Source organism: Mytilus galloprovincialis, chromosome 14 (genome assembly GCF_965363235.1).
Source record: "Mytilus galloprovincialis chromosome 14, xbMytGall1.hap1.1, whole genome shotgun sequence".
Lineage (NCBI taxonomy): Eukaryota > Metazoa > Mollusca > Bivalvia > Mytilida > Mytilidae > Mytilus > Mytilus galloprovincialis.
The window spans coordinates 49,185,765-49,206,507 of record NC_134851.1 but is presented as its reverse complement, the minus strand read 5'-3'; the positions used below and the strand labels follow the sequence as shown (position 1 = coordinate 49,206,507).

At 33.9% G+C, this 20,743-nt stretch overlaps 1 protein-coding gene across 1 annotated transcript in view; it reads right to left on the bottom strand.

Annotated features, from left to right (window-relative positions):
• Positions 1 to 20,146, bottom strand: part of LOC143059173 (uncharacterized) — a 95,778-nt gene extending 75,632 nt beyond the window's left edge. The window contains exons 1-2 of the mRNA XM_076232666.1: positions 20,126 to 20,146; positions 18,451 to 18,477 (exon numbers count right to left, since the gene is read on the bottom strand). The gene's annotated coding sequence lies outside the window, so the exon portion shown is untranslated. The remainder of the gene's footprint in view (positions 1 to 18,450; positions 18,478 to 20,125) is intronic.
• Between the last annotated feature and the right edge of the window lie 597 nt (positions 20,147 to 20,743).

The window sequence follows — 20,743 nt, the reverse complement described above, 5'->3', positions numbered from 1 at the left end:
CTAACATTGTTGGGTTGATGTTTAGACGAGTTGTATATACATTATGTACACAGCCATGTATCACCATCATTGATGGCGATCCGATGGATACATCTGTTGTAGGGTTGTCACTGACTGAGACGTACTTATGAATATAATTATTTTCTGTGACTGTATCTTACATTAATTTGTAGGATCCTTTACTATAGATAATTTAGCTGATCTGTAACAATAACATCTTCATGCCTTATATATCATGTACTGTAGTACGCCGCTAGATTAAAACTGACGTGGAAAGGTAACACATGCCCACCGAAAGCTCTTTTATGAGAGCCCAGGTGGTCGTGTGGTCTAGCGGGACGGCTGCAGTGCAGGCGATTTGGTGTCACGATATCACAGTAGCATGGGTTCGAATCCCGGCGAGGGAAGAACAAAAAATTTGCGAAAGCAAATTTACAGATCTAACATTGTTGGGTTGATGTTTAGACGAGTTGTATATACATTATGTACAGACGCGTTTTGCAGGATCTCGATATTGACGACTTCAAGTCTAAACCTCCTGATTGCACTTGTGCTAGTTCAAAATTCACATATAATCCTGCTGGCCACGTTATTACCGGTGACCTTAACATTGTTAATAACACTTCTCTACGAAATGTGTTATCGAAAGGTCCCAAATATCGTGAGCCTAAATCCATCAATGGGAAATACAACTTTAAAATTTTGATGGATTCAGTCGAGGATTATGCCAGGCAATGGGTTAAGCACGAGAAGGAAGACGTAGACACTCTTTCCGAATGGATTAAGGCAGTGAGGTCGTTGATACAAATCAGAATTAAGAAACTGAATGGGTCCATCAATGCCCATGCTACGTCAATCTTTAAAGACCCAAATGTTGCAAAACACCTATCCGACCTCCATGACAAATATGTTGTTGTCCCTGCAGATAAAGCCCCAAATAACATCGTTTTTGTGTGTAAAAGTCACTACATCAACTGCTTGATAAACGAATTAGGTATTGACAATTCACTTGGTAACTCAACATATACCCTCACGACACTTACCAAAGAGGAAATCCTGGATAATCATAGGTCTGTTCTATGTTCCTTTGGAATTTCAACCAAAGATGAAGAACTGGATCTTCCATCACTGTATTGGATACCTAAACTACATAAGTGTCCTTACAAACAACGGTATATTGCTGGGTCTTCCAAGTGCTCCACGAAACCTCTTTCTAAATTATTAACATCTATTTTATCAGCAATCAAAGACGGGCTTCAAAGTTATTGTGAAACTGCCTATTCTAGAGGTGGCGTGAATCAGATGTGGATACTTAAAAATTCAAAAGATCTTTTAGAGTACATACAATCTAACTCTCTTTCATCTTGTAACAGTATTAAAACATTTGACTTTTCTACCCTGTACACAAGTATTCCACATTCCAAACTAAAAGACAAATTGAAAGAGTTGATATTACTTTGCTTCATAAAAAAGAATGGCCAACGTAGATACAAGTATCTTGTCTTAGGGAGGGATAAATCCTACTTTGTAAAGAATCACTCTGATTCAAAGAAAAAATTCTCTGAAACTGATGTTATCAAGATGCTTGATTTCTTGATTGACAACATATTTGTTACGTTCGGAGGACGTGTTTTTCAACAGACTGTCGGCATTCCAATGGGAACAAACTGTGCCCCTCTACTCGCCGACTTGTTTCTTTATTATTATGAGGCTGACTTCATGCAGGAACTTCTTAGGAAGAAAGATAAGAAGTTAGCAATATCCTTTAACTCTACTTTCCGCTATATAGATGATGTTCTTTCACTAAACAATTCAAAATTTGGTGACTATGTGGAACGCATCTATCCAATCGAACTAGAGATAAAGGATACTACAGATACAGTTAAGTCGGCTTCATATCTTGACTTACATCTAGAAATTGACAATGAGGGTCGGTTGAAAACAAAACTTTACGACAAAAGAGATGATTTCAGCTTTCCAATTGTGAACTTTCCATTTCTAAGTAGCAACATTCCAGCAGCACCTGCATACGGGGTATATATCTCCCAATTGATACGATATTCCCGTGCTTGCATTTCCTATCATGATTTTCTTGATAGAGGTTTGCTGCTCACAAGGAAGCTATTAAACCAAGAGTTCCAAATGGTGAAGTTGAAATCATCCCTTCGTAAATTTTACGGACGCCATCACGAGTTGGTTGACCGTTATGGAATAACCGTTTCACAAATGATATCGGATATGTTCCTTACGTCGTAACTACAATCCCCTTCCCTTTCATGAATATGACCTACCGAATTAGACTATTTACCGGATTTGTAATCACTTAAGCAACACGACGGGTGCCACATGTGGAGCAGGATCTGCTTACCCTTCCGGAGCACCTGAGATCACCCCTAGTTTTTGGTGGGGTTCGTGTTGTTTATTCTTTAGTTTTCTATGTTGTGTCGTGTGTACTATTGTTTTTCTGTTTGTCTTTTTTATTTTTAGCCATGGCGTTGTCAGTTTGTTTTAGATTTATGAGTTTGACTGTCCCTTTGGTATCTTTCGTCCCTCTTTTATGTACACATCCATGTATCACCATCATTGATGGCGATCCGATGGATACATCTGTTGTAGGGTTGTCACTGACTCAGACGTACTTATGAATATAATTATTTTCTGTGACTGTATCTTACATTAATTTGTAGGATCCTTTACTATAGATAATTTAGCTGATCTGTAACAATAACATCTTCATGCCTTATATATCATGTACTGTAGTACGCCGCTAGATTAAAACTGACGTGGAAAGGTAACACATGCCCACCGAAAGCTCTTTTATGAGAGCCCAGGTGGTCGTGTGGTCTAGCGGGACGGCTGCAGTGCAGGCGATTTGGTGTCACGATATCACAGTAGCATGGGTTCGAATCCCGGCGAGGGAAGAACAAAAAATTTGCGAAAGCAAATTTACAGATCTAACATTGTTGGGTTGATGTTTAGACGAGTTGTATATACATTATGTACACAGCCATGTATCACCATCATTGATGGCGATCCGATGGATACATCTGTTGTAGGGTTGTCACTGACTCAGACGTACTTATGAATATAATTATTTTCTGTGACTGTATCTTACATTAATTTGTAGGATCCTTTACTATAGATAATTTAGCTGATCTGTAACAATAACATCTTCATGCCTTATATATCATGTACTGGAGTACGCCGCTAGATTAAAACTGACGTGGAAAGGTAACACATGCCCACCGAAAGCTCTTTTATGAGAGCCCAGGTGGTCGTGTGGTCTAGCGGGACGGCTGCAGTGCAGGCGATTTGGTGTCACGATATCACAGTAGCATGGGTTCGAATCCCGGCGAGGGAAGAACAAAAAATTTGCGAAAGAAAATTTACAGATCTAACATTGTTGGGTTGATGTTTAGACGAGTTGTATATACATTATGTACACAGCCATGTATCACCATCATTGATGGCGATCCGATGGATACATCTGTTGTAGGGTTGTCACTGACTCAGACGTACTTATGAATATAATTATTTTCTGTGACTGTATCTTACATTAATTTGTAGGATCCTTTACTATAGATAATTTAGCTGATCTGTAACAATAACATCTTCATGCCTTATATATCATGTACTGTAGTACGCCGCTAGATTAAAACTGACGTGGAAAGGTAACACATGCCCACCGAAAGCTCTTTTATGAGAGCCCAGGTGGTCGTGTGGTCTAGCGGGACGGCTGCAGTGCAGGCGATTTGGTGTCACGATATCACAGTAGCATGGGTTCGAATCCCGGCGAGGGAAGAACAAAAAATTTGCGAAAGCAAATTTACAGATCTAACATTGTTGGGTTGATGTTTAGACGAGTTGTATATACATTATGTACACAGCCATGTATCACCATCATTGATGGCGATCCGATGGATACATCTGTTGTAGGGTTGTCACTGACTCAGACGTACTTATGAATATAATTATTTTCTGTGACTGTATCTTACATTAATTTGTAGGATCCTTTACTATAGATAATTTAGCTGATCTGTAACAATAACATCTTCATGCCTTATATATCATGTACTGTAGTACGCCGCTAGATTAAAACTGACGTGGAAAGGTAACACATGCCCACCGAAAGCTCTTTTATGAGAGCCCAGGTGGTCGTGTGGTCTAGCGGGACGGCTGCAGTGCAGGCGATTTGGTGTCACGATATCACAGTAGCATGGGTTCGAATCCCGGCGAGGGAAGAACAAAAAATTTGCGAAAGCAAATTTACAGATCTAACATTGTTGGGTTGATGTTTAGACGAGTTGTATATACATTATGTACACAGCCATGTATCACCATCATTGATGGCGATCCGATGGATACATCTGTTGTAGGGTTGTCACTGACTCAGACGTACTTATGAATATAATTATTTTCTGTGACTGTATCTTACATTAATTTGTAGGATCCTTTACTATAGATAATTTAGCTGATCTGTAACAATAACATCTTCATGCCTTATATATCATGTACTGTAGTACGCCGCTAGATTAAAACTGACGTGGAAAGGTAACACATGCCCACCGAAAGCTCTTTTATGAGAGCCCAGGTGGTCGTGTGGTCTAGCGGGACGGCTGCAGTGCAGGCGATTTGGTGTCACGATATCACAGTAGCATGGGTTCGAATCCCGGCGAGGGAAGAACAAAAAATTTGCGAAAGCAAATTTACAGATCTAACATTGTTGGGTTGATGTTTAGACGAGTTGTATATACATTATGTACACAGCCATGTATCACCATCATTGATGGCGATCCGATGGATACATCTGTTGTAGGGTTGTCACTGACTCAGACGTACTTATGAATATAATTATTTTCTGTGACTGTATCTTACATTAATTTGTAGGATCCTTTACTATAGATAATTTAGCTGATCTGTAACAATAACATCTTCATGCCTTATATATCATGTACTGTAGTACGCCGCTAGATTAAAACTGACGTGGAAAGGTAACACATGCCCACCGAAAGCTCTTTTATGAGAGCCCAGGTGGTCGTGTGGTCTAGCGGGACGGCTGCAGTGCAGGCGATTTGGTGTCACGATATCACAGTAGCATGGGTTCGAATCCCGGCGAGGGAAGAACAAAAAATTTGCGAAAGCAAATTTACAGATCTAACATTGTTGGGTTGATGTTTAGACGAGTTGTATATACATTATGTACACAGCCATGTATCACCATCATTGATGGCGATCCGATAGATACATCTGTTGTAGGGTTGTCACTGACTGAGACGTACTTATGAATATAATTATTTTCTGTGACTGTATCTTACATTAATTTGTAGGATCCTTTACTATAGATAATTTAGCTGATCTGTAACAATAACATCTTCATGCCTTATATATCATGTACTGGAGTACGCCGCTAGATTAAAACTGACGTGGAAAAGTAACATATGCCCACCGAAAGCTCTTTTATGAGAGCCCAGGTGGTCGTGTGGTCTAGCGGGACGGCTGCAGTGCAGGCGATTTGGTGTCACGATATCACAGTAGCATGGGTTCGAATCCCGGCGAGGGAAGAACAAAAAATTTGCGAAAGCAAATTTACAGATCTAACATTGTTGGGTTGATGTTTAGACGAGTTGTATATATATATATATATATATATATATATATATATATATCATGTACTGTAGTACGCCGCTAGATTAAAACTGACGTGGAAAGGTAACACATGCCCACCGAAAGCTCTTTTAATGAGAGCCCAGGTGGTCGTGTGGTCTAGCGGGACGGCTGCAGTGCAGGCGATTTGGTGTCACGATATCACAGTAGCATGGGTTCGAATCCCGGCGAGGGAAGAACGAAAAATTTGCGAAAGCAAATTTACAGATCTAACATTGTTGGGTTGGTGTTTAGACGAGTTGTATATATATATATATATATATATATATATATATCTCGACACCACCATAACTTTAGAAAACGGAGTCCTGACAACCGACCTTCACACCAAAAAAAACTGATAAACACCAATTTCTCTCTCCGAAGAGTTGTCACCCGAAACACTGCTCCCGGAGCATTCCGTACAGCCAAGCCATCAGGTTAAAACGGATTTGTTCGTCGGAATCAAAATTAAACCATCGTTTAGGGCAACTCAGACAGCAACTCAAATCAAGAGGTTATAAGAACAAAAATATTTCAGAAGCTTTCGGTAAAGTAAAAGAAAAAGACCGAACAAATCTACTTGAATACAAAGAAAAGACGGCCCAGACAAATAAAATCCCGTTTGTTGTTAGCTTTCATCCTCACCTGACAAATCTTTGATCAATTGTCCACAAACACTGGCGTCTTATTGAAAATGATCCTTCCTTAAACGAGATTTTTCCATCACCTCCCGTTATGGCTTACCGCAAACTAAAAAACCTCAAAGATATTCTAGTATCATCCAAAGTATCTAAACGGGAGATATCAACAATCGGAGGTTATAAACCATGCGGAAGGGGCAATTGTAAGTGCTGCAAAGTCGCCAATATAGAAACCCAGTTCATCAGCACAGTCACAAAGAAAAATTACAACATATTTATAACATCAAATTGCAAAACGCAAAATTGCATTTATGTTCTAACGTGTGGAACTTGCAAATTACAATATGTTGGTGAAACAGAAACACCATTCAACATCCGACTAAATAACCATCGGTCATTTTATACAAAAGAAAGGAACTGCCCAATTACAAATCATTTCAAATCATTGAGAAAAATCAAAATTGGGATACAAAAGGAAGACAAAAAGAGAGAGATTTTGGATGCACCAGTTACGAACTCTCGAACCTGATGGACTCAATGAGAGAGACGAAAAAAGATTTCAAAGCAAATCAAAACCATAATTATCTTGAAATCATACTCATTAATTTATAAAAATTCATACAATTAATCGGACATCTATAAATGTGTTAAACTTTTATTCCAACTTCATGTAGTTGTAGCTACAAACATATTTGATGCCCAATCAATCAATATGTTTCACTGTCCCTCAACTCTTGTATAGATTAAGCTACAAAAATATTTTTTTGTCATGCATCCGATTTCACCTTGAGAGTTGCACACGCCTGATGAAGCTAAAATATTGCGTATTTCTATTTAACATCTAATAGAACTTTTTAATGTATCAATTAGTGTGTTTTAGTTATATTCTTAGACATTTATATATATATATATATATATATATATATATATATATATATATATAAGAACGTCTGAGTCAGTGACAACTCTACAACAGATGTATCCATCGGATCGCCATCAATGATGGTGATACATGGCTGTGTACATTATGTATATACAACTCGTCTAAACATCGACCCAACAATGTTAGATCTGTAAATTTGCTTTCGCAAATTTTTTGTTCTTCCCTCGCCGGGATTCAAACCCATGCTACTGTGATATCATGACACCAAATCGCCTGCACTGCAGCCGTCCCGCTAGACCACACGACCACCTGGGCTCTACAGATAATAAAGCTTTCAGTGGCAGTGTGTTACCTTTCCTCGTCAGTTTAAATCTAAGGGCGTACTACAGTACATGATATATAAGGCATGGAGATGTTATTTTTACAGATCAGCTCAATTATTTAAAGTAAAGGACCCTACACATTAATGTAAAGATACAGTCAGAGAAAATAATTATATTTATAAGTACGTCTGCGCCAGTGACAACTCTATAACAGATTTATTCATCGGATCACCAGCAATGATGGTGATACATGGCTATGTACATTATGTATATACAACTCGTCTAAACATCAAACCAACAATGTTAGATCTGTAAATTTACTTTCGAAAATTGTTTGTTCTTCCCTCGCCGGGATTCGAAACCATTGCTACTGATATATCGTGACACCTAATCGCATGCACTGTAGCCGTCCCGCTATACCACACGACCACCTGGGCTTCACAAAAAGAAAGCTTTCGGTGGCCGTGTGTTACCTTTACTCGTCAGTTTGAATCTAGCGGCATACTACAGTACATGATATATACGACATGGAGATGTTATTGTTACAGATCAGCTCAACTATCTATAGTAAAGGATCCTACAAATTAATGCAAGATACAGTCACAGAAAATAATTATATTTATAAGTACGTCTGAGTCAGTGACATTTTACAACAGATTTATTCATGAGGACACCAGCAATAATGGTGATACATGGCTGTGTACAGTATGTATATACAAATCGTCTAAACATCAACCCAACAATGTGAGATCTGTAAATTTGCTTTCGAAAATTGTTTGTTCTTCCCTCGCCGTGATTCGAACCCATGCTACTGAGCTATCGTGACACCTAATCGCCTGCACTGCAGCCGTCCCGCTAGACCACAGGACCACCTGGGCTTCACATACAATAAAGCTTTCGATGGCCGTGTGTTACCTTTCCTCGTCAGATTGAATCTAGCGGCGTACTACAGTACATGATATATAAGGCATGGAGATGTTATTATTACAGATCAGATCAATTATCTATAGTAAAGGATCCTACAAATTAATGCAAGATACAGTCAGAGAAAATAATTATATTTATAAGTACGTCTGAGTCAGTGACAACTTTACAACAGATTTATTCATCGGAACCTCAGCAATGATGGTGATACATGGCTGTGTACATTATGTATATACAACTCGTCTAAACATCAAACCAACAATGTTAGATCTGTAAATTTGCTTTCGCAATTTTTTTGTTGTTCCATCGCCGGGATTCGAACCCATGATACTGAGATATCGTGACACCTAATCACCTGCACTGTAGCCGTCCCAGTAGAACACACGACCACCTGGGCTTCACAAAAATAAAGCTTTCGGTGGCCTTGTGTTGCCTTTCCTCCTCAGTTTGAATCTAGCGGCATACTACAGTACATGATATATAATAGTCAAGTCAATCTAGCATACATTTGACCCTAACCCGAAAGTAATTGCAGAAGAATTTTAAGTTTTAATCTTTAGTATTATACCCCAAATATACACAGAAAAAAGTCCCATAAAATCTAACTTAAGGAAAACTAATAAAAATCACCATTTAAAATTCCTATGTAGATTTGCATTGAAAAGGGAGATAACTCTTGTAAAAAAGGTAGAAATATCAATAAAAATTGACACAAATTATAACTTTACCGCTTCTATTTATCAGAATGTTTTGATTCTTGATTTTTTAGCGGTCTTTGGAGTATAGCAAACAACTCTAAAGGTGTTTTCATATCTTTTCTCAAGCTATAATCTAGATTTCGTAATTCATTAGTTGACCATTTATTGATTTTTTCAACATGTCAAGGTAAAGAATCACAATTTTAATAAAAATAATTAAGCATGTATTCTTCTTTTTGTGGTTTAAAGTTTCTTTAGATAGGTAAGTTGCTGAAAAAATATAATATACAGATATGAACAATACAAAATTTTCCCATTATTTTTTCACAATGGTTACAAAGCTTCAAATTTGCAATTCCTGTAATGAAAAATGCATGAAAAAAATAAAACTACCCATAACACTTCGTGTTGTACATTTCATGAACAGGAGATTATATAATTTAGTCATATACAAACTTATAACCCCATCAAAGTATCATACTTTACATAAATTTCAAGAAAAACAACCAAAAACTGACCAAAAAAGACTAATTTTTGCAAAAGTTATCTCCCCTTCCAATGTTTATTTCCATAGGAAATTAAAAATGCTGATTTTGAGTTTTCCTAAAGTTACATTTTATGGGACTTTTTTCTTTGTATATAAATGGCATAATGCTATATATAAGAACTAAAACATTTTCTGTTGCAATTAGTTTGAGGTTAAATCTTAGTTTGACTGGACTATAAGGCATGGATATGTTATTATTACAGATCAGATCAATTATCTATAGTAAAGGATCCTACAAATTAATGCAAGATACAGTCAGAGAAAATAATTATATTTATAAGTACGTCTGAGTCAGTGACAACTTTACAACAGATTTATTCATCGGAACCTCAGCAATGATGGTGATACATGGCTGTGTACATTATGTATATACAACTTGTCTAAACATCAAACCAACAATGTTAGATCTGTAAATTTGCTTTCGCAATTTTTTTGTTGTTCCATCGCCGGGATTCGAACCCATGATACTGAGATATCGTGACACCTAATCACCTGCACTGTAGCCGTCCCAGTAGAACACACGACCACCTGGGCTTCACAAAAATAAAGCTTTCGGTGGCCTTGTGTTGCCTTTCCTCTTCAGTTTGAATCTAGCGGCATACTACAGTACATGATATATAATAGTCAAGTCAATCTAGCATACATTTGACCCTAACCCGAAAGTAATTGCAGAAGAATTTTAAGTTTTAATCTTTAGTATTATACCCCAAATATACACAGAAAAAAGTCCCATAAAATCTAACTTAAGGAAAACTAATAAAAATCACCATTTAAAATTCCTATGTAGATTTGCATTGAAAAGGGAGATAACTCTTGTAAAAAAGGTAGAAATATCAATAAAAATTGACACAAATTATAACTTTACCGCTTCTATTTATCAGAATGTTTTGATTCTTGATTTTTTAGCGGTCTTTAGAGTATAGCAAACAACTCTAAAGGTGTTTTCATATCTTTTCTCAAGCTATAATCTAGATTTCGTAATTCATTAGTTGACCATTTATTGATTTTTTCAACATGTCAAGGTAAAGAATCACAATTTTAATAAAAATAATTAAGCATGTATTCTTCTTTTTGTGGTTTAAAGTTTCTTTAGATAGGTAAGTTGCTGAAAAAATATAATATACAGATATGAACAATACAAAATTTTCACATTATTTTTTCACAATGGTTACAAAGCTTCAAATTTGCAATTCCTGTAATGAAAAATGCATGAAAAAAATAAAACTACCCATAACACTTCGCTTTGTACATTTCATGAACAGGAGATTATATAATTTAGTCATATACAAACTTATAACCCCATCAAAGTATCATACTTTACATAAATTTCAAGAAAAACAACCAAAAACTGACCAAAAAAGACTAATTTTTGCAAAAGTTATCTCCCCTTCCAATGTTTATTTCCATAGGAAATTAAAAATGCTGATTTTGAGTTTTCCTCAAGTTACATTTTATGGGACTTTTTCTTTGTATATAAATGGCATAATGCTATAGATTAGAACTAAAACATTTTCTGTTGCAATTAGTTTGAGGTTAAATCTTAGTTTGACTGGACTATAAGGCATGGATATGTTATTGTTACAGATCAGCTCAATTATCTATAGTAAAGGATCCTACAAATTAATGCAAGATACAGTCACAGAAAATAATTATATTTATAAGTACGTCTGAGTCAGTGACAACTTTACAACAGATTTATCCATCGGATCACCAGCAATGATGGTGATACATTGCTGTGTACATTATGTATATACAACTCGTCTAAACATCAACCCAACAATGTTAGATCTGTTAATTTGCTTCCGCAATTTTTTTGTTCTTCCCTCGCCGGGATTCGAAACAATGCTACTGAGATATCGTGACACCAAATCGCCTGCACTGTAGCCGTCCCACTAGACCACACGACCACCTGGGCTTCACAAAAATAAAGCTTTCGGGGGCCGTGTGTTACCTTTCCTCTTCAGTTTTAATCTAGTGGCATACTACTGTACATGATATATAAGGAATGGAGATGTTATTTTTACAGATCAGCTCAATTATCTATAGTAAAGGATCCTACAAATAAATGCAAGATACAGTCACAGAAAATAATCTTATTTATAAGTACGTCTGAGTACGTGACAACTCTAAAACAGAATTATCCATCGGATCACCAGAAATGATGGTGATACATGGCTGTGTACATTATGTATATACAACTCGTCTAAACATCAACCCAACAATGTAAGATCTGTAAATTTTGCTTTTGCAAATGTCTTGTTCTGCCCTTACCGTGATTCGAACCCATGCTACTGAGATATTGTGACACTAAATCGCCTGAATTGTTGCCGTCCCGCTAGACTACACGACCACCTGGGCTTCACAAAAATAAAGCTTTGGGTGGCCGTGTGTAACCTTTCCTCGTCAGTTTTAATCTAGCGGCATACTACAGTACATGATATATAAGGAATGGAGATGTTATTGTTACAGATCAGCTCAATTATCTATAGTAAAGGATCTTACAAATTTATGCAAGATACAGTCACAGAAAATCATTATATTTATAAGTACGTCTGAGTCAGTGACAACTCTACAACAGATTTAGTGATCGAATCACCAGCAATGATGATGATACATGGCTGTGTACATTATGTATATACAACTCGTCTTTTTTGGTTCTTCCCTCGCCGGGATTTGAACCCATGCTACTGATCTATGTATGTTGTATGGCGGGATGTATGACCTGGAAATATTACCATAAACTATGCACATCGATGTTTGAACCGAATTCATATTACGGCAGTGAACTTTGTGATAGCAAATTTATCACTGTTCAGTCAAAAGCACCCAGATATTTGCTTGCATTTGGACAACGAACGTTCAGGACGTATGTGCATGGCGACTTATGACTTAACTCTTGTCATACTAAGCAAGAACTGTCATGCACACGATTTAAATGCAAATTAGTCATAGCAGATGATGATAGGCTGATTTCAATAGCGGCAAATTGTTCATCGCAGTGTAGAAAAGACTGCAATTCCCGAGTACCAATTTTGTATTAACTACACGTTTACGTTACGGTCAATAACATTGACAAGAGTGTGAAAACAGCAAAACGTATTATTAACAACTACTTTAATAAAGATCAAAACATTTGTTTGTCAAGACTTAAACAATGATTGAAGCAAAGTGAATGACAATGAATAAAGAACATACTACTTATATAAGACGATGAAAGAAACTGAAAACTACATAACATGTCAACGTTTACGATCTGTCACACGTACGATGGCAATATTTAGTAGTGGGGCAGACGGCAGATACAATTAAATTCTAGACTTTGTATGTTTTATAAAAAAGAAAAAGCACCTTGCGAAATTCTTTAATTTTACTTTCCGATATATTGATGATGTTTTATCATTGAACAACCCATACTTCAGCCAATACTTACATCTCATATATCCCAGTGAACTTGAAATTAAGGATACTACTGATACTAGAAGGACTGCTTCATACCTTGATCTTTTCCTCAATATTGACGTAAATGGACGACTTCACACGAAAATCTATGATAAACGGGACGATTTCAACTTCCCAATTATCAATTTCCCATTTCTCAGCAGTAACATACCCTCTGCCCCTTCGTATGGTGTTTACATATCACAATTGATACGTTATTCACGTGCTTGTTCACACTATACGGACTTCATATACAGGAGTGTGCTCCTTACGCAGAAACTGCTCCAACAAAGTTATGAGGAGGACAGATTAAAATTGACACTCCGTAAATTTTATGGACACCATCACGAATTGGTGGATCCATATGATGTCTCTTTAACCAAACTAGCTAAGGACATTTTTACCACATGGTAGATTGTGGTTTGTCATTATGTCGTCTAATCTTTTAATTACCAAACGTGACTTATTCCCGATTGTGACTGTCTTGCTGAATGTGAATTCGCATTACTATAAGACGTGTTTCTGCACTTGTTTATCCCAAATTCATGTATTTAGTTTACATGTTTAATGTTATATTTGTAATTCTCATCGGATTTTGTCAAATGTGTTGACTTCTTTTTATTATATTTAGGTGTTACAGATAGAAAAATTAATCACCGCCTTTATTAATTATATTAAATTTGTACGATTATTTACGTTTGAAGTTGGATTCATAACAAACTGGACATATATACATTACAGTTAATTGCTATTAATAAGTATTGCAATATGCATTTTGTTTAAATGAATTATCAGTATTTAGTTCTGATATAATCTTAAATCCATCCTAATTCTATCTCTTTTTGATAGTTTTTCATATGTGACGTCATGCTGTTTCTAAATTTCATAAATTCAAATGTGGCATAACGTTTGTACCTTTTCGCCATCGTATGTGACGTCACATTTTTGTAATTACGTTGACGCCTGGACTGATTCGGGTGTGTCTATTCTGTGTTAAACTTTTATAGCATTATGTATTCGGGTTTAGTTTTCTGTAATTAGTTAATACTTCAGTTTCATTATGTATATCTCTTTCATATTCATTTGTTAAAATTTACTGTTTGCAATAGCATGAATTGTTCTATATAATAAGGATGTTCTTATCCCGGGCATAAAAAAAATGCCGTATTTGGCAAAACCTTTTCAACTTTTGATCTTCAGTGCTGTACAACTTTGTACCTTTTTCACTTTCGATCTTTTATATCTGGGCGTTATGTATTCGGGTTTAGTTTTCTGTAATTAGTTAATACTTCAGTTTCTTTATGTATATCTCTTTCATATTCATTTGATAAAATTTACTGTTTGCAATAACATGAGTTGTTCTATATAATAAGAATGTTCTTATCCCGGGCATAAAACAATGCCGTATTTGGCGAAACCTTTCAACTTTTGATCTCCAGTGCTGAACAACTTTGTACTTTTTTCACTTTCGATATTTTATATCTGGGCGTCACTTGTAAGTCCTGTGTGGACAAGGCGCGTGTTTGGCGTATTGAATTTTAAACCTGATGCTTTTTGTTATCTATTAATCATGTTTTTCTTTGTCTAATATGTTCTCCTATTTATTTGTATTGTAGTCCTGTAATATTATGTTGTCATTTCAATGTTATATTTAACTTTGCCATTAAAGTGCGAGGTTTGGCATGCCACAAAACCAGGTTCAACCCACCACTTTTATTCCCCTTTAAAAGTGTTCTGTATAAAGTCAGGAAGATGGCCATTGTTATATTATTGTTCGTTTATGTCATGTATGTGTGTGTTGCATTTTAACGTTGAGTCGTTTGTGTTTTCTCTTATTTTTGAGATATTGAGATAAGACGTGGCACGGTACTTGTCTATCCCAAATTCATGTATTTGGTTTTCATGTTATATTTGTTATTCTCGTGGTGTTTTGTCTGATGCTTGGTCCGTTTCTGTGTGTGTTATGTTTCGGTGTTATGTCGTTGTTCTCCTCTTATATTTAATGCGTTTCCCTCGGTTTTAGTTTGTTACCCCGATTTTGTTTTTTGTCCATGGATTTATGAGTTTTGAACAGCGGTATACTACTGTTGCCTTTATTTATAACACGAAATCTTTAATAAACGAAATACAACGTTTTTAATGGTCTGTACTTTACATACAGACATCTGTTACACACTTTTTTCAATTATTACTAGAGTTCATTGATAACTTTGACCGAAAGAACACAGAGAATAGATTTATAGCTTTTAAAACTGTCAATACATACAAACGATGATAAGGTCATACATTGAATAAAAAAGAGTTCTGAGGATTTTTGTTTTTTTGCAAACAATTTGATTAAAATCAGTATTTTTTATTATTTTGGACATTTTTGTATTGTTACAAAGGGGCTTTGATATTCTTTAAATAATACTCCAAGTCTGAATACTTTTATTTTGTTCGTGAGAAGATAAATTTAAATGGCAATTGTTTTTATTATAACTTTTTTAACATTTTGATTAAGATTTGATTTTTTTCTTATGTCAAGTGTGGATATTTTATTTGTCATTGTTAAAAAGATGTGCATTGATTTATTGTAAATCTAGTGTGTAATAAGTCTATGCAAGCTGGGTATTGATCTTTGCTTTAACCTGTTTGTTTAAAGAACTTTAATTTAACTTAGATCAATATATGACACTACAATGAAATAGTCATTATCTGATCTTATTATCTTATAAATTATTTCTTTATTTCTTTAAGTACAGGAGTAACGTGTCACGAAAAAAGTCACACGTCAAAAATAACATAATAGCAAAGTAACTGAAAAAATTCACAAGACAAAATACATAATAGAAAAGTAACTAAAAAGATACATAGTTACAGCAACTCATTTCAAAACCACTTTGTATTTTTATAAAGTAGACACTGCATTTGTGTCTATAATGTTTTTGTTATTTTCAAAAATATGTTAACACAACTACCTTTGATACATTTTATTTACTTCAGTTTAAAAGTAACTAATGATATGATTTTGCATCGAACAATTTCTAGAATTATGAAACATTCATTTTCCTGTTAATACTTTCTTTGATATCCGAAGGGTTCATTTCAACCTCAAATAGATGCAAATGAACTATCAAAACATTTCTTACTGTGCTTACCACGATATTGTGATCTTTTTAAAAGTAGACTTAGCAATTGAAAAAAAAGATAAATTTTAAAGATAATTGCCCAGAACAGTATAAAATACCTATCAAGATTGAAGATCGATTTCTTTTGCTATGAAATATATTTGAGTTGTAAAGGTAAATTAGATATGAGTCATTATCTTACCTTCTATACATTTCTAGGAATATGATTGGTTAAAATCGCCCTGTATATTTAATATTAGGTTAGTTGGGAGGCGGGGCTTATTTCATACACGGTTAGTAATGGAGTTACGTCCCTTTATATTCCATATAAGGTAATAAGGAGGCGGGGATTATTTCAAACACGGTTAGTAGTGGTGTTACGTTCCTTAAGAAAAACAAAACAGTACTGAGAAAAAATCTTAAAGGTTTCAACAGACGAAGAAAGTGATGATAAAGTGAAATAAATTCTTAAAACATATTTAAATCAAACAAGTTGCAATTGTTGGAATCTGTTTTTTGTAGGATCAAAGGAAGTAGTTTTAATTTTTTGTAATCATGTTAGTGCTAACTGTATTGAAGACTTGCTCATTTTGATAGGTCACTAGTATACATTTTACACGTTGAGATAGTCGGTAAGATATATTCGTTACATAGTGTGTTAGTAACGTAATACGGTATATATGGGGTCAGTAAATTCCATATGGGGATTCGAGCTTCGCTCTCACCCCATATGGAATTTACTGACCCCATATATACCGTATTGGGTCACTAGCACACTATGTAACTAATATTATCATGATTATAGGCCTACGAAATAACAGAACACGTAAACATATTCAGACTATTGTATGATCTTGATCAGTCAATAATACATTTCAATTTGGAATCTATAATGATACAATGGTAAACTGTGATGTCAGTTTGATATCAAAAGTTCATGAATATGATATAAACTACTCATTTCATGCAAAGTTGTTCATCAACAAAATATGTGTATTGAACTATGAGTACAGTATTTAAATAACGGTACACAAAAAGGAAACAAAACTTAGAAAACCTCTCGCGTTCAAATAGTTCCTTTAAAACCAAAAAATTCTAAAATCTGATAGCGTAATGAATTAATACTAAATCACGTAAAACGTTCAACGTAAAAAAAACATAATAGAAAAGTAAACATTAAGATACACAACTTCAGCAACTAAACTGAAAACTTTGTTTTTTGTGAAGTAGACACTAAATATTTATCTGCTATGTTTTTATAATTTTCTGAAATAGTGTCAACAAAACTACCTTCGATAAATTCAATTTTCTTCAGTTTTTAAGTAATCAATGATTTTATTTTCCATCGAACATTTTCTATAAAAATAACGCATACATTATTCTATTAATACGTACATTGATATCCGAGGGGTTGTTCTTCCCCGAAAATAGATATAAATGAACAATAGCAAATTTATTATTGTGCTTACCACGATCTTGTGATCTTTTGATAAGTAAACTTCTCAATTGGTAAAAGCATAAATTTCAAAGATAATTGCCCAGAACAGTATAAAATACCTATCAAGATTGAAGATCGATTGATTTTGCTATGAAATATATTTGAGTTGTAAAGGAGAATTAGATATGAGTCATTATCATGATTGTAGGCCTAAGAAATAGCAGAAAACGTAAACGTAATCAGACTATTGTATGATCTTGATTAGTCAATTAGATATTTCAATTTGGAATCTATAATGATAAAAGGTAAAATGTGATGTCAGTTTGATATCAAATGTTCATGAATATGATATAAACTACTCATTTCATGCAAGGTTTTTCATCAACAAAATATGTGTATTGACTATGAGTACAGTATTTAAATAAGGGTACATAACAAGGAAACAAAAATAAGAAAACCACTCACGTTCAAATAGTACCTTAAGACCCAAACATTCTAAAATCTGATAGCGGGATGCATTAATACTAAATCACGTAAAACGTTAAACGTAAAAAAAAAACATAAAAGAAAAGTAAACATTAATATACACAACTTCAGCAACTAAACTGAAAACTTTGTTTTTTTTAAGTAGACACTAAATTTGTATCTACTATGTTTTTCTAATTTTCTGATATACTAGTAGTGTCATCAAAACTACCTTTGATTAATTCAATTTTCTTCAGTTTTTAAGTAATTAATGGTTTTATTTTACATCGAATATTTTCTACAAAAATAACACATACATTATTCTATTAATACGTACATTGATGTCCGAAGGGTTCTTCTCCCCCTAAAATAGATATAAATGAACAATCAAAAAATGTATTACTGCGCTTATCACGATCTTGTGATCTTTTGAAAAGTAAACTTCTCAATTGAAAAAAAAAACATAAATTTTAAAGATAATTGCCAAAAAAAGTATAAAATACCTATCAAGATTGAAGATCGATTGATTTTGCTATGAAATATATTTGAGTTGTAAAGGAGAATTATATATGAGTCATTATCATGATTGTAGGCCTAAGAAATAGCAGAAAACGTAAACGTAATCAGACTATTGTATGATCTTGATTAGTCAATTAGATATTTCAATTTGGAATCTATAATGATAAAAGGTAAAATGTGATGTCAGTTTGATATCAAATGTTCATGAATATGATATAAACTACTCATTTCATGCAAGGTTTTTCATCAACAAAATATGTGTATTGACTATGAGTACAGTATTTAAATAAGGGTACACAACATGGAAACAAAACTAAGACAAACCTCTCACGTTCAAATAGTACCTTAAGACCCAAAAATTCTAAAATCTGATAGCGGGATGTATTAATACTAAATCACGTAAAACATTAAACGTGAAAAAAAAACAATAGAAAAGTAAACATTAAGATACACAACTTCAGCAACTAAACTGAAAACTTTGTTGAAAAGTAGACACTAAATATTTCTTTACTGTGTTTTTATAAGTTTCTGAAAAAGTGTCATCAAAACTACCTTCAATAAATTCCAATTTCTTCAGTTTTTAAGTAATTAATGATTTTATTTTACATCGAACATTTTCTAGAAAAATAACACATACATTATTCTATTAATACGTACATTGATGTCCGAAGGGTTCTTCTTCCCCTAAAATAGATATAAATGAACAATCAAAAAATTTATTACTGCGCTTATCACGATCTTGTGATCTTTTGAAAAGTAAACTTCTCAATTGAAAAAAAAACATAAATTTTAAAGATAATTGCCCAGAACAGTATAAAATACCTATCAAGATTGAAGATCGATTGATTTTGCTATGAAATATATTTGAGTTGTAAAGGTGAATTTGAAATGAGTCATTATCATGATTGTAGGCCTAAGAAATAGCAGAAAACGTAAACGTAATCAGACTATTGTATGATCTTGATTAGTCAATTAGATATTTCAATTTGTAATCTATAATGATAAAAGGTAAAATGTGATGTCAGTTTGATATCAAATGTTCCTGAATATGATATAAACTACTCATTTCATTCAAGGTTTTTCATCAACAAAATATGTGTATTGACTTTGAGTACAGTATTTAAATAAGGGTAAACAACAAGGAAACAAAACTAAGAAAACCTCCCACGTTCAAATAGTACCTTAAGACCCAAAAATTCTAAAATCTGATAGCGGGATGTATTAATACGAAATCACGTAAAACGTTAAACGTGAAAAAAATTTATAGAAAAGTAAACATTAAGATACACAACTTCAGCAACTAAACTGAAAACTTTGTTGTAAAGTAGACACTAAATATTTATTTACTGTGTTTTTATAAATTTCTGAAAAAGTGTCATCAAAACTACCTTCAATAAATTCAATTTTCTTCAGTTATTAAGTAATTAATGATTTTATTTTACATCGAACATTTTCTAGAAAAATAACACATACATTATTCTATTAATACGTACATTGATGTCCGAAGGGTTCTTCTTTCCCTAAAATAGATATAAATGAACAATCAAAAAATGTATTACTGCGTTTACTACGATCTTGTGATCTTTTGAAAAGTAAACTTCTCAATTGAAAAGAAAATATAAATTTGAAAGATAATTGCCAAGAACAGTATAAATTACTTTTCAAGATTGAAGATCGAATGATTTTGCTATGAAATATATTTGAGTTGTAAAGGAGAATTAGATATGAGTCATTATCATGATTGTAGGCCTAAGAAATAGCAGAAAACGTAAACGTAATCAGACTATTGTATGATTTGGATTAGTCAATTAGATATTTCAATTTGTAATCTATAATGATAAAAGGTAATATGTGATGTCAGTTTGATATCAAATGTTCATGAATATGATATAAACTACTCATTTCATGCAAGGTTTTTCATCAACAAAATATGTGTATTAAACTATGAGTACAGTATTTAAATAAGGGTAAACAACAAGGAAACAAAAATAAGAAAACCTCTCACGTTCAAATAGTACCTTAAGACCCAAAAATTATAAAATCTGATAGCGGGATGCATTAATACTAAATCACGTAAAACGTTAAACGTTAAAAAAAAACATAAAAGAAAA